Below are 12913 nucleotides of genomic sequence, written 5' to 3'. Positions count from 1 at the left end.
GAGACAGAAACAGGAAAGGAAAAGGGGAAAATAACAGAAAATGCTGTGAGTGAAGATGATGCTTGTCATTGTGATTCTAGTGATGACCTTTTGAACAAGTTATTGTTGACCTGTCCACCCTCATTTAATGAACCTCAACAAGTAGGAATGAGTGATGCAGGCGTCAATTGAATTACAGGAATAGCTACAGCACAAGTGAGTTACACGTTCTATTGTGATAGGAGGGAATATAGGGGCCAGTACCCCCATTATCTAGATTGCTTTGTATACTCCAGATGAAATTACTGTTTCGGTCACCATAGGTCCCACTGTATAACCCTGGATTGACAGGAAATAGTACACATACTCTTGCAGTTCCTACTGAAATATTTGCCACAGGTAACACTCCTGCTGGCCAGAAAATGCAAAGGGTTTCTCAAGTTCCTTTGGTTCCGACACAAGTGAATACTCCATGTGCCGCAAGTGAAGATCCAACTTTAATTCAGACATGGTTTTCCCCACACGTAAGGTTTCCCCAAAGATCGCCACCTTTTTTCATGCCCACCACAACAGTGCCTCCAAGTGTTAATTACTGTCCAGGCGCTCCACAGCCCACAATTTATGAACTTTTTTCTCTATCCTGCATCATATAGACCCACAGACGCCCGCCCTGGCGGCGTTTGACGCCACCAAGGCATTTGATTCACTCGAATGGCCATATCTTTTCACTATCCTTATTAGGCTCAGTCTCAGCCCTTCATTTATTGGTCAGATCAGGCTGCTGTATTCTAAGCCCATTGCCAGGCTGCGCGCAAATGGACTGATCTCAGCTCCATTTGATGTCATTCAAGGCACTAGGCAGAGGTGTCCTTTGCCCCCCTCCTGTTTGCCATTGCAATGGAACCCTGTAGTATCCTATTGCTAACACTGATGTATGTTGTAAATTAGTGTTAGCCCATTTGAATGTTTGTAATGCATTCTGGTTGTCCTTAGTAATAGAATGTTAGGTTTTGAAGTGAGTCAGTTACAAGGAGCCCGGATCTGAGCCTGATGCCAGATCAGCTACTGAGGCTGGAGTGTTACTACTACTTATACTTAATAAAGTAACCTCTTCTACAATCAACCTGCTGCCTCCTACATCATTTCAAACCTCTTGCTGCAAGAATTCAACAACACCATAAAACTTGAGGCTTCAACTTCCCCACCAGAGATGTGATTATATCGCTATACTCTGATTACATAACATTATATCAGAGAGATCATACAGATAACCTAAACCCAGTCCTACGCGAGCTTACCAAATTTGGATGCCTTTCAGGCATACAAACCAATTGGTCCAAATCCACCCTGCTCCCACTCACCACTACCACACTCCCATTTGACACAGACTATCCTATTCAATGGGCGGCCGGCCCGTCTGCTACTTGGGGATATGGTTAAGCACTGACATCCAAGATCTCTGGGACATGAACTTCAGCCGTACAATCGCGTGGCTAGAAGATAGACTGATTATTTGGTCAAAATTTTTGTGCACCGACCCAGTTTCTCCACCACTGGATCTTTCCCACCCACTTTCAATCCCATGTTGCAGTTTAGGCAGACAGTGTAGCCCCTTTAACATTAGCAGTGGTGCTACATCAACCCTTTAAACGCCAACATGCCACACTGGACACTTCACACACACTACGTTGGGGCTGGGATAGACTCCGCCTCTGCGCGGGACACTCGGTACTATTTGCACCATCCATTGCACTAGCGCAAAACCCAATGACGCCAATACTCTCAGACAAGGGCAATGGAACACGTGCGCACAGCATGGGATGGGACACGTTCGTAGATATATACCCCAATGACAATTTCATACCTCCCCCGACAACAGAGCCGGGCAATACTTCAAGATTCTCAAACCTATTATTGTATTATAGCATCAGAGGGACATGTTGCAGACTATACGACACATTTCCGCCACCCGCCCTCGCTTCCGGCAGTAGACTCTATGCTCACAAATTAATCTTCAGACAGGCTCATTACCCGGCTGTACAGTGTTATGCAGCTTTCATTCCCAATAATACACCGCAAGGCCTTGGCGAGCTGGAATGAGGAACTCGATGATCCCATTTCAGATGCACATTGGCTATTCTGCTGTGAGCAGCTAGAGATGCTCTCTCCCAACTATAGACTGCGTTAAATACATTTTAAATACCTACACCGCATCTATAGAACTCCTTTCCAACTTAAGCATATGGATATTCGTATTCCCCAGATGCGGACTGTTGGAGATGCAGGCTTCCAAACTATTCATTCTTACATATGGCCTGGTGCTGCCCGGACATAGCAAACTTTTGGGAAGCGATATTAAACTCAATCAATTCAATCCTGGGGATTAACATGTTGCCTTCTCCTAAAATGTGCTTATTGGGGTATGTCAAGGAGGCCCCCATGGGACACCGTAATTTTCTTGCTATGCTCCTGCTACTAGCCAAGCACAGGATTGCGATGCATTGGGGCAAGCGCAAACCCCGACATTAAAGCCTGGGTCCTTGACTCCACATTCTGTCAGGAACAACTAAGTATATATTGGGAACTACTACCATTAGCGTCTAGGCCCAAAGACATTTGGGGTCCGTTTATAGCTTGATTGGCAGCCCGAAGCTCAACTACTGCTCGCGATTCTACTCCTAACATTGAGTCACTCCAACCTCCAACTCATGTTCAACCAGATGCTTTGAGATTTGTTCATTGCCATTGTATTATGCTATTCTCTCATTGCTCTCTCCTGCCGATCATCATTGTGCAACTCATTTCTGTATACTCATGCTGTCTCTGCTGATGTGCGATGTTGAATTCTCCCCTACACATGTAATCACAATATGCTGCTTCTGCTCTGGTTGTGTTCTATTTGTTATGTTCTAGATATCATTTTTTTCCATGTAACATTTGGCACCATATGCTTTAACTTTGACTTGCTGTACTTTTACTTAAATGCCAATAAACAAATAAAAATAAATACATTTAAAAAAGTGTTAATTACTGTACCCCAGGACATAAATACCTATGGCTTTGCCAAGTTCTGATATGCTTCCTTTGAATTCACCACCCAATGCAAATCCAGAATAATTGTTAAATACCCATGCAGAACAACCTGGGTTTAGTGCTCGAGAACTTGATGACTGGATTAAGCAAATAGAAACCTTGACTGAAGGTGAAAGATCAGGACCAAGACTTTTCAGTCTCAAGTGAGAGAGAACAAAGTGGATGTTGCCAAATTAAAAGTGGAATTTGAATAATTCATACTTGGAACTCTTAAGTTGCCCCAATTAGCTACATACCATGAGAATGAACTTGTGTTCAAGTGTAAAGATGTTAGAAGGCATGCAGGACAGGTTTATGAAAGGTTGTCCGAGTTGGCTGAGAAATACAAAATTGATTTGAATAGGATCAAAACATTGCAGAAAAGTTACTGTGCATGCTTTAATGACGAGGACATCACTAGCATCAGAACATCAGGAATTAAATTCCAAATTAAGGAATTAATTAGCCTTATCCGAAAGTGGAGTGAACTAGATAGAAGGGAAGGTCGATGGGAAATAAATTAAAAACAAAAGAAACCAAGGGTAGAGCTGCATCTATCTATATAAGACAAAGAGGGTGCATCGAATTTTCCATTGAGAAAAGTGCCCGGTGATGGTAATTTCTATGTGCCTTTGAGTAGGAGTGATCTTGCGTCAATCATAAATGATTTCCTAAAACTGAGAGAGAAACCAGTGGAGTGGTACAAACAGGTTGATTGGTTTGTGAAAATATCAGTGTTTTTGTGGACAGATTTGAAAACTTTGATTGAAGTTGTTCTGAGAGACTTGTGGGCTGATTGTAAGTAGCTGTAGAATGGCCTGATAAGGAGCCAATGATTCATCCTGTTACAAAGGCTACATCGCTAGTAGTGATGAAAAAGTATTAGCAGGTGATTACATTTTTAAAATCGAAGGTATCCCCTAAAGATATTGATTGGCTAGAGATTGACAGAATGACCCACGAGTCCAAAGAAACAATGCATTCCTATTATGAGAAAATGCTGCAAGCATTAAAACAGTACAGTGGTACCGAGACTATTGAACCCACAGGCTTGGGACATTTTGTGCAGGGATTGAAACATGAAATTAGCATGACTCAACAGCATCTGATTTGTTGGCAGAATTCAATTGATGAGTTCTTGAGGTATGCGCAGTATTGCACTAATGAATTGGAGATGAAGCACAAGAAACTGAAGGAGAAGTTGATGGTGGTACAGATAAAAGCTGCACAGCGAGGTCAGATTTTACAGTTAGTTGGGAATGTTGATCCCATGCAGGAAGTGTATCAACAGGGAGTCCTAATAATGCAAGGGTTTCCACAACAAGGTAGAGGTTGTGGTTTTCCAATTGATCTGAGAACAGGGATTGATGTGGCGACTTTGAAGACGTCAAATCCTTATCACGTTTGCAGCAATTTGGGCCACTAGAAGCGGGAATGTTAATTTGCAACCTCAAAATAATAATCCAGTTGAAACACAGCATGTACAGAGGCAAAGCCCGCAAAATCTTCTGGTTCCCCAACCTCAGGTAATGCAGGTTCCATAAGCCCCAAGACCACAACTAAATACAAATGCTTCCAGATTTAATCCAAATCAGGTCCTCAATGCAAACAACAACCCTTTTGTGAGTTAGAGTATGTCTCAACAGTATTCTAGGATACAAACAGTTGAGGATACATTTCAGATCTGTCTCAATGAATGGGCCATAGGGGGGAGTAGGATTGCGTGCTTGGCGCAAGCTTATAGGTAGACCAGAGTGGTCCATTCATGGATGGTGAGGAGAATGGTCACCCCGTATGTCATGTGTCACACCACATCACACTGTATGGGCCACCGCACAGCCACATACCTCTGAACTGTGCCCCTTAATGCTGGTAGCGGTAGCAGTAAACATTGTGTAGTAGTGGCGAGAAACAACTACTTATTTTCCTATGGTAACCCTGGTGGCAGTGGTAGGTGCCAATGGTTGTTTATTCACACTGTATATCGAGTGGATGACGATTCATATGCTAATAAGCATGAGAACTATTTAGTACTGCTTGTTTACAATGTGCCTTTCACGAGTTGGCATTCCTTCCACGTGCCCTTGCGCAAACCGTCAAAACGTATAGGAAAAATAAATGGATAATTACACCAGTGTGCTAACTGCCGACATTCACGAGTTAGCACTGCTTCTACGTGCCGATGTGCAAACCGCCAAATATGTGCACAACCTGTAGGAAAGACAAGTGGATAATTTCACTAGTGTACTAATTTCTGACAATCAGACATGTGCACTGACTCAGCCACCCGAGACTATTTAAGTCGCTTTGCCCAAGAACCCATTGCTTGACTTGGTTTGATCCTGGCAACCACTCACCTGGCTCCTGCGGCAGAGTCCGCTCCTCCAGCTTCCCGTCCCACTGCCGCGGCGACTCTCCAGGGGTCTGATCATGTTCTGGTGCTCCGCCTCCACTCTAGACTTCAGGTGCATCTACCGCATTCCCTATAAATTGGAAACACAAGAAAGGTGAAATAGACCATGCTCATCACGTTTAGGCAAACGCGATTCAAAAGGCCACGAACAAGCTAAAACAAGGTCACGTCTTCGCGCGCAGAGACAGTGCGGCCCGTCTTATTTATGCAGTGCTTGATTTCCGTATTGTATTTTCATGGAAGAGTGCCTTTCCCCTTATCAGAATCAGTGACAGTAACACTTGAGGTTGACCAAGAAATTTAGAAAGACGTAATTTCTCTAATAGCTGCACCTATAAAAACAAAGGAATATTGAGACTTTGAGCCACGAACTGCAGTCAATCTGAAGGCTTTAAGAAACTGAATGTTGGTTGTACTTGGAAGAGACACTGAGGCACAAATTGCACGGATAGTGAGTGTTGGTTGTACTTGGAAGAGAAATTGCATGGTTAAGAGACGGAGTGTTTATTATACCTTGAACTTGTTTCTTCTTTGGATCTGCAGCAAAACTATTGGTGCTCATGGCATATTACTGCTGGAAACCTCTTCCTGAGAAAGAGATGTTAGGACTACGCTGAGTATCATGTGAATGTCACTGTAATATGTATACAAGTATGTTATGCTGTCATCACAAAAGCAGTGGTAATTAGTACTTTTCATTGCAGGACAAGCATCCTTCAATACAATTAATCCCGGTTTTGGTGGTCTAGTATTCAGAGTCAATACCCTACACGTTGTCCTGAGCCCAGCAGCCCTGACATAGAGAATCCGCCCCATTGGAAGAGCTGGTGATTTCTTTCTCTCCTATCCCAAACCCCTCCCCCTGGGAACACACAAGGACGCAGTGTGTCTAATCATTGCTGCCGTGTTAGATTCCACTGGGATTGAGGGAATAATGTTACCCCATCGTAAGAGCCTGGAGTTCAGTTGAGTGGCTCGCAACAGAAAGCCAAGCCACAACATTTAGGTTACCCTTGGCGATGTGGTCATGGACCCCTTAGCACAAGCCTTACATTAATTCTTCCCTGACACAGAACAGTTAACTGCCATTGTTCAGGCCCTTCAGGAAGAGATATGCAAAAGAAACAATTGATGGACAGCATGCTGGACAATGCAAACATTCATCCCCAGTCACAAGGATCTAGGTTCAATCCATCATTCTTTTGCTCATTACACCACCCCAGTATGGACCTAGCCATATGCAAATCAGTCCTGACCCTGTATGAGAACAGTCCAGCCCGAACTGCCAAGTCAGGTCCTCCCTGGACCGGAAACAAGCATCCTGGGATCGGTTTCAGGGCATCACCCTTCATCAGCCAGTGGTGCAGTGAGCACGGGACCCACGTCTGGGCATACCCTTCCCACTTAGGGTGACATATGCAAAAGAAACAATTGATGGACGGAATGCTGGACAATGCAAACATTCACCCCCCAGTCACAAGGATCTGCGTTTAATCCATCATTCTTTTGCTCACCGCACCACCCCAGTTTGGACCTAGCCATATGCAAATCAGTCTTGACCCTGTTCCTTGTGGGAACAGTCCAGCCCGAACTGCCAAGCCAGGTCCTCCCTGAAGGTCCTTACCCCACGGCAAATGCACTGGCTTCACTTCTTTAGTGACTTTGACTTCCTTATCACATATTGCCCAGAGGCTAAACAATTGCAATAGGTTAGGACACCCAGAAGGCACTTATGACACCGACATGCCACCCAATATAATTCCTCCAGGCAAGATAGTGGCCATCACAAGTGATGTGAATACCTTTATGGACAGAGTAAAGGACCAATACAAAAAACATTCCCCAGAAACATGGATCAAGAAACCACACAACACTATAAAAGAAAGATACTATTTCCATGCAGACAAACTATACACTATACATACCAGACCAAGACTTGGAGTTATGAAACTCCCCTTCCTGGGCATCCAGGAATACATTAAACCCTGGACAATTGCTTACATACCTTCTGGTGGGAATCCATTCATCAGGATGTGTATCACAATGTCTCTATCTGCCCCACCTATCCCCGTAATAAAGCATAACATATTGCCTCTTCTAGGTTGCTGTAACCTTTGCCAATTCTGCCACTACCATGGCAAAACTTGGTATTGATTTAATTACTGATCTGCCCCAATCCAATAAACACACAACTATTTTAGTGGTAATAGATATGTTGTCTAAAATGCCCACTCCTGCTTTCGGTATCCTATTGTCTAACATAGTCCGAAGCAAATATAGGGTGAGCTCCGTTCCTATATTTTTAATTTCTGTCACATGGTTTGGTCCGGAAGCATTGACATGAACAGAAATGTTGAATCGTTAATTCAAGAGTCTATAAAGTGGGAAAACGAGTTCTTTAATTGCAAATATTGTAGATCCTGAACCCAAGATATAATTTCTATTTTCATATTTAGGTCAGATCGAGAGATTCTCACAGGAGCATCAGAGGATGGTGAGTCTAAAGAAACCAGACCAACTCTCATTTTCTTCAGTCCTCTTACACTCTTAGTCCACCTCCGGTCACTATACAACAATTCATTTTTACAATAAAACACAATTTTATCCTCATGATAGTAATCTATTCCAAAATTTCAGAATAAAGTTCATAATTATAAAGTATGAAGATACTAATCTTGTTTTCAACCTTATTATTTAAATTATAGAATACTTAGGATGATTTGAAAATGCTTTTATACACATGCCCTCAAATCTGTTCCAATTTTAAAACCCACTCATCTATAGTCATTCTGTACAAATGCTTTGAATGCATTTAACACTGATAGAAGGGAGGGTCCCTATTAAACTTCCATAACCTTACACTGGTAAAGCCCTGGATTTTACTTAATCTTCCAATCCAAATTGGAGGTATAAAGGATTTCAAGTTATCTATAGGCGAACATTTCCTCTACCCTTAATTTGCTTATAAACAATTAGTGCTTTTTCTTCTTATGCCTAAAAACCATTGTTTTGATATTTTTCATATTAATTGTTGAAATCTTTTTTTTTAACGAAATTTAGCAGAAGCATTCAATTTCCTTGGTAAACTTATTTGAGTTGTCTCTATAACAACCAAGTCATCAGAGTATAAAAGGCAGGGTACGTGCCATCCTCCTATTTTAGCTGAAAAAGAAAGTGAGCCCAATGGTATAGTGGGCCAATCCATAAGGTAAAGCGCAAATGCAGTCAGGGCCAGTACACAACCCTGGTGTAAGGAATTCTTGATGGGAACTTTTCTTGACAACGGACCGTCTTGATTTAATTCTACTCTAACCCAATTTCCCCTATGCGTATTTTGAAGAATTGACAGTATTCCAGGTTTGCACTGCCCTTGCACCATGCAAGTAATGTAAGAGTGATGCAAAACCTAGATGAGGTTTACCAAGTCATGCAAGGCCAGCTTGTGTGGCCCTGATGTGCTTGGCAAATCTGGAGTATCTCAAGGCAGCGCAAGTCGCTGCTGTGCGTTACTCTGCTCCAGAGAGATGTTCCATGGGTGGAGTGTCGGTATTCCCACGCATTTACCCATGGATTTTGGTACATTCCCAGATTAACCATGAGAGGTAGACCTAGGAAAGCATCAAAATGCTACACCTTCCCAAGTGTGACGCAACAAGGAGAAATATCTTTATTTCACCTTGTTTTCCTTCTTTCTATGTGTTCTACATTCTGCAGCACATGTAGAAGGAGGAAAAAGCTCAAAGGACCTTTTTTTTGTGTAGGTAGGTGTCCCTCCCTGCACAAAAACAATCCTGCCTGCAATGTAGGCATCCTTGGACCATGGTACAAGGGTGCCGACATTGGCACTAGGTAGCCAAAAGTGCACCAGCACAAAGAGAGAGCAGGAATGAGCCATATCTTGATAGATGTGGTGCCTTCCTGCCCTCTCTTTTTCACATAACACAGCACAGCAACTTGTCTTGCTGTGTTACGTTGTGTGAAGAAATGATAAATATGGCCATAAGTGTTTCCCAAAGTATTGCTCAGTTTACCATGTCAAATGCCACCTTAAAGATAATAAAAAAGCAACATGATTTCAATACATTTCCAGACAATAGACGTGGGCTAAATCAGTAGTCCAGTGTTGTGTGCCCTCTTTTGAACACACCTTATTCCACTGGTATTAATTCATGGGCATCAATCCGCTTCTCACAAGTCTGATGCGGATATGATGGCTCTCCTCCAATTGATCATCCACTGTATGCTCGTTTGTTGATATATTTCTCTGTCTCTCAGATAGTCTTTCAGCACCTCTGATTGCTGCCACTTACTCCCATATCATCTATAGCAATTGTTGCAAGAAGTATTTTGAGAGCCTTGTCACATATATTTATTCAGTTTCTCAAGACTGGGAATGCCTAGATAGGGGAATGACGATTCTCCAATTATTATGCAGAGAGAATCTTGATTTCATTAAAGACAAACGGAGGCTAGCATTTGCTGCATAATGATAGTCTCCGGTCTTGTAATGAAATTGTCCTTCACCTTTGTGCTTTTCCCCTTTCGCTCTCAGCATCTCTTTTATAGAGATATCGCTCTTGGTTTTATTCAGCCATCTTGTGATCCTCATGTCATACTGGGGTTCTCCGTTTTGGCCACTATGAATTCAAAAACCCAGTGTGCATGTCCAAAACATTCCGGCCATAGTGGTTGAGAGCCATTGGTTATTAATTGCTATATGCCCACTTGCCCTTTATGTAATGCACTACATATGTTGCCATCATTGGTCCTGTGATTGTGTCTTCAATGAGAGATAGGGAACCTTCATCAAAGCTTGTCCCAATGGGCAAGCTGCTATCAATAAATTCTTACATGAGAAGTCTCAAAGCACAATTGAGGGAAGATCTGGAAACTCAGCTTTCAGGAACTATTGGGGAATCATAAGCAATCAGGATCTAACAAAATAAGGTGGCAAATTCTGAATATGCATGCCCAAGTGAAAGCGATGGACTTTGATAAGGCAGAGCACGTTCTTCTGCATACAATGCAGAAGTATATTTCAGCTGCGAAAATGGCTAGAAAACATCTGGTATCACAACTGAAGGTGACAATTACAGTTAGGAGAGTGCATAACATCATAGATGCTTAGGGGAGGTACAAATGAGAGACATGACATGCAAAACAGTGTTAGAGATTCACTGTATAACAAAGAACTCACAACACCTCAGACAATTCATCAATAGCTCTAGAGGTACTCCAATGCAACATTCCTCTAGACTGGAGGAATAACTTGGATTAACCCATTGCTATAGAAGAAGTAATATGTGCTTTTTTCTAAAACATTTTGTACATCAATAGAACTGATAGTAACTAATCTATATATACATATATATAACAGTTTTGGGGATGCATAGGATATTGCAGAGACAATGACACAGTCTACTTTTCTACTTATCCCAAAAGTCCGACACTCTGTCCCTCCTCTATGCTAATTTCATTTTTAAATATTGATATAGAAATCTTCACAAGCATTTTCGCAAAAGCTTGGTAGCTTCTCTGCCTAACTTGGTCAGCTTTATTCCTGGCCACCAATGCATAACAGTATTAAAAGCTGCTACATATCAGAGAATGACCAAGTGAAACACAAGAGCATCCTGTTGCACTCAATGGATACACATATGGCATTCATCAGAGTTGACTGGATGATCATGAAACAGGTTCTACAGGCAATGAGTGTTGGGCATGGATTCCAAAACAGAGCTCTAGCTAGCTCCCAATCCCCAATGACTCATTTCCAGGTGACTGCACAAACTTTGAGTTGCTCCGTATCGAACAAAGCACGAGCCAGGGGTGCCCACTCTCAACTCTGATATTTGCACTAATCTTAGAGCCCTGCCAATGCATTTAGAGATAGAGAAAAGATAAAGGGGGTCAAAATGGTGTAAGGTGTCTTTTTTTGACTAAGTTCGCAGATGACATTGTGGAGCCCCTCCTAGAGGACATGGAACTATACAGATCTGTTTCAGGAGTTAAGATGAACGTGGGGAAGTCAGAGACCTTACTACTACACCCACACCCAAATCAAACACAGGACCTCAAGAAATTATTACCAATTAAATGAGGGCAACAGCAATAGCATGCTTGTGGGTCAAATTTGGCCCCTCTATCCCACAATTGGTAACATTAAACAAATCCCAACTACTGAAAGAATTAACAACTGATCTTCAGACTGCAGCACTTCTCCTGGCTTGACAGAGTTACAATAATTAAAAAGAGGATTCTAACAAAGATCCTCTATCTTTTTCAGACACTGCTGATTACTCTAGTTCGTAAATGAACATAGCACACTTCAGTGAGGTTAAGTTCCTTTATTCAGCACCAGGTCTGAGAGAACAGCGGTGTATACCGAAGAGGTGTGCAGACACCTCCAGCTCACTGCGCAGCTCCTTCTCCAAGCCTCACATCATTCTACATTCCATCCCTGTAATACAATTCCACTACTACGTTTATACATTATATTCCATTACTACGTTATACATTCAACATCCCTGGTTTACCATACCACACTCTACCTCAAATGATCCTATAGCCTTTGCAGGTCCTGATAAACAGATATATTTGATTGTACAAAACTCTGAGAATAGCGGTGAAATATACATAGAGACTGGTGTCATAGGGTATGTTGGATCTGACCCTTTTTTGCCTTTTGTTGCTGAACCCATTTTTGTTGGCATTAAGCCTCTTTGCACTTTGTCCCTGCTAACCAGTGGTAAAGTGCTTGTGCTTTCTCCCTAAAACATGATAGAATTGGCCTACACCTAACTGGCACATATAATCAACTTGTAGATCTTTAGTAAATCATACTACATGTACCTAGGGCCTGTAATCAAATGCTACTAGTGGGCCTGCCGCACTAATTGTGCCACACCCTAAAGTAGTCTTTAAAAACATGCCTCAGGTCTGCCATTGTAGCCTGTAGTGCAGTTTTGAATTGCCATTTCAACCTGACAAAGTAAACCTTTTGCTAGTTATAATCCTTCCTTTTTAATACATCTAAGTCACCCCTAAAGTAGGCCCTAAAGGCTCGTATGGCAGGGTGCATTGTATTTAAAAAGTAGAACATGTGTTTTTAAGTTTAATATGTCCGTGAAAAAAATCCTGAAGTTGTTTTACACTATTCATTATCATCATCATCATCAGTCTTTATTCGATTTAAAATGAATCATAAAAGACACAAACATAAAACAAAGAGCACAATATTTTGTGCCCACGAAAGTACAAAACATTAATAAATACATTAAAAAGTATGTTAAAAAAACATTAAACAAGTCAAAATACTGACGAAAAGATGTACAAGGTTAAAAAGACTCACAAACTACTGTGAAATCTTGATCACTAGATTATAAAACAGGTCTTGAGGCACAGAAGAGACCCAAGCTCCAATTTAATTAGGGGACTTCTAAGGTGTGC

General features: G+C 41.9%; 1 long non-coding RNA gene across 2 annotated transcripts in view; it reads right to left on the bottom strand.

The window, feature by feature from the left end:
* Positions 1-12913, bottom strand: part of LOC146861335 (uncharacterized) — a 148830-nt gene that overhangs the window by 71101 nt on the left and 64816 nt on the right. For both annotated transcript variants that reach the window (XR_014979245.1, XR_014979244.1), the window contains exon 3: positions 5409-5534. This is a non-coding gene — a long non-coding RNA (uncharacterized LOC146861335). The remainder of the gene's footprint in view (positions 1-5408; positions 5535-12913) is intronic.

The sequence above is a fragment of the Triturus cristatus genome, chromosome 3_1 (genome assembly GCF_964204655.1).
Source record: "Triturus cristatus chromosome 3_1, aTriCri1.1, whole genome shotgun sequence".
NCBI lineage: Eukaryota > Metazoa > Chordata > Amphibia > Caudata > Salamandridae > Triturus > Triturus cristatus.
Note: the sequence above shows the minus strand (reverse complement) of the source record. Positions and strands in the feature narration are given on the sequence as shown.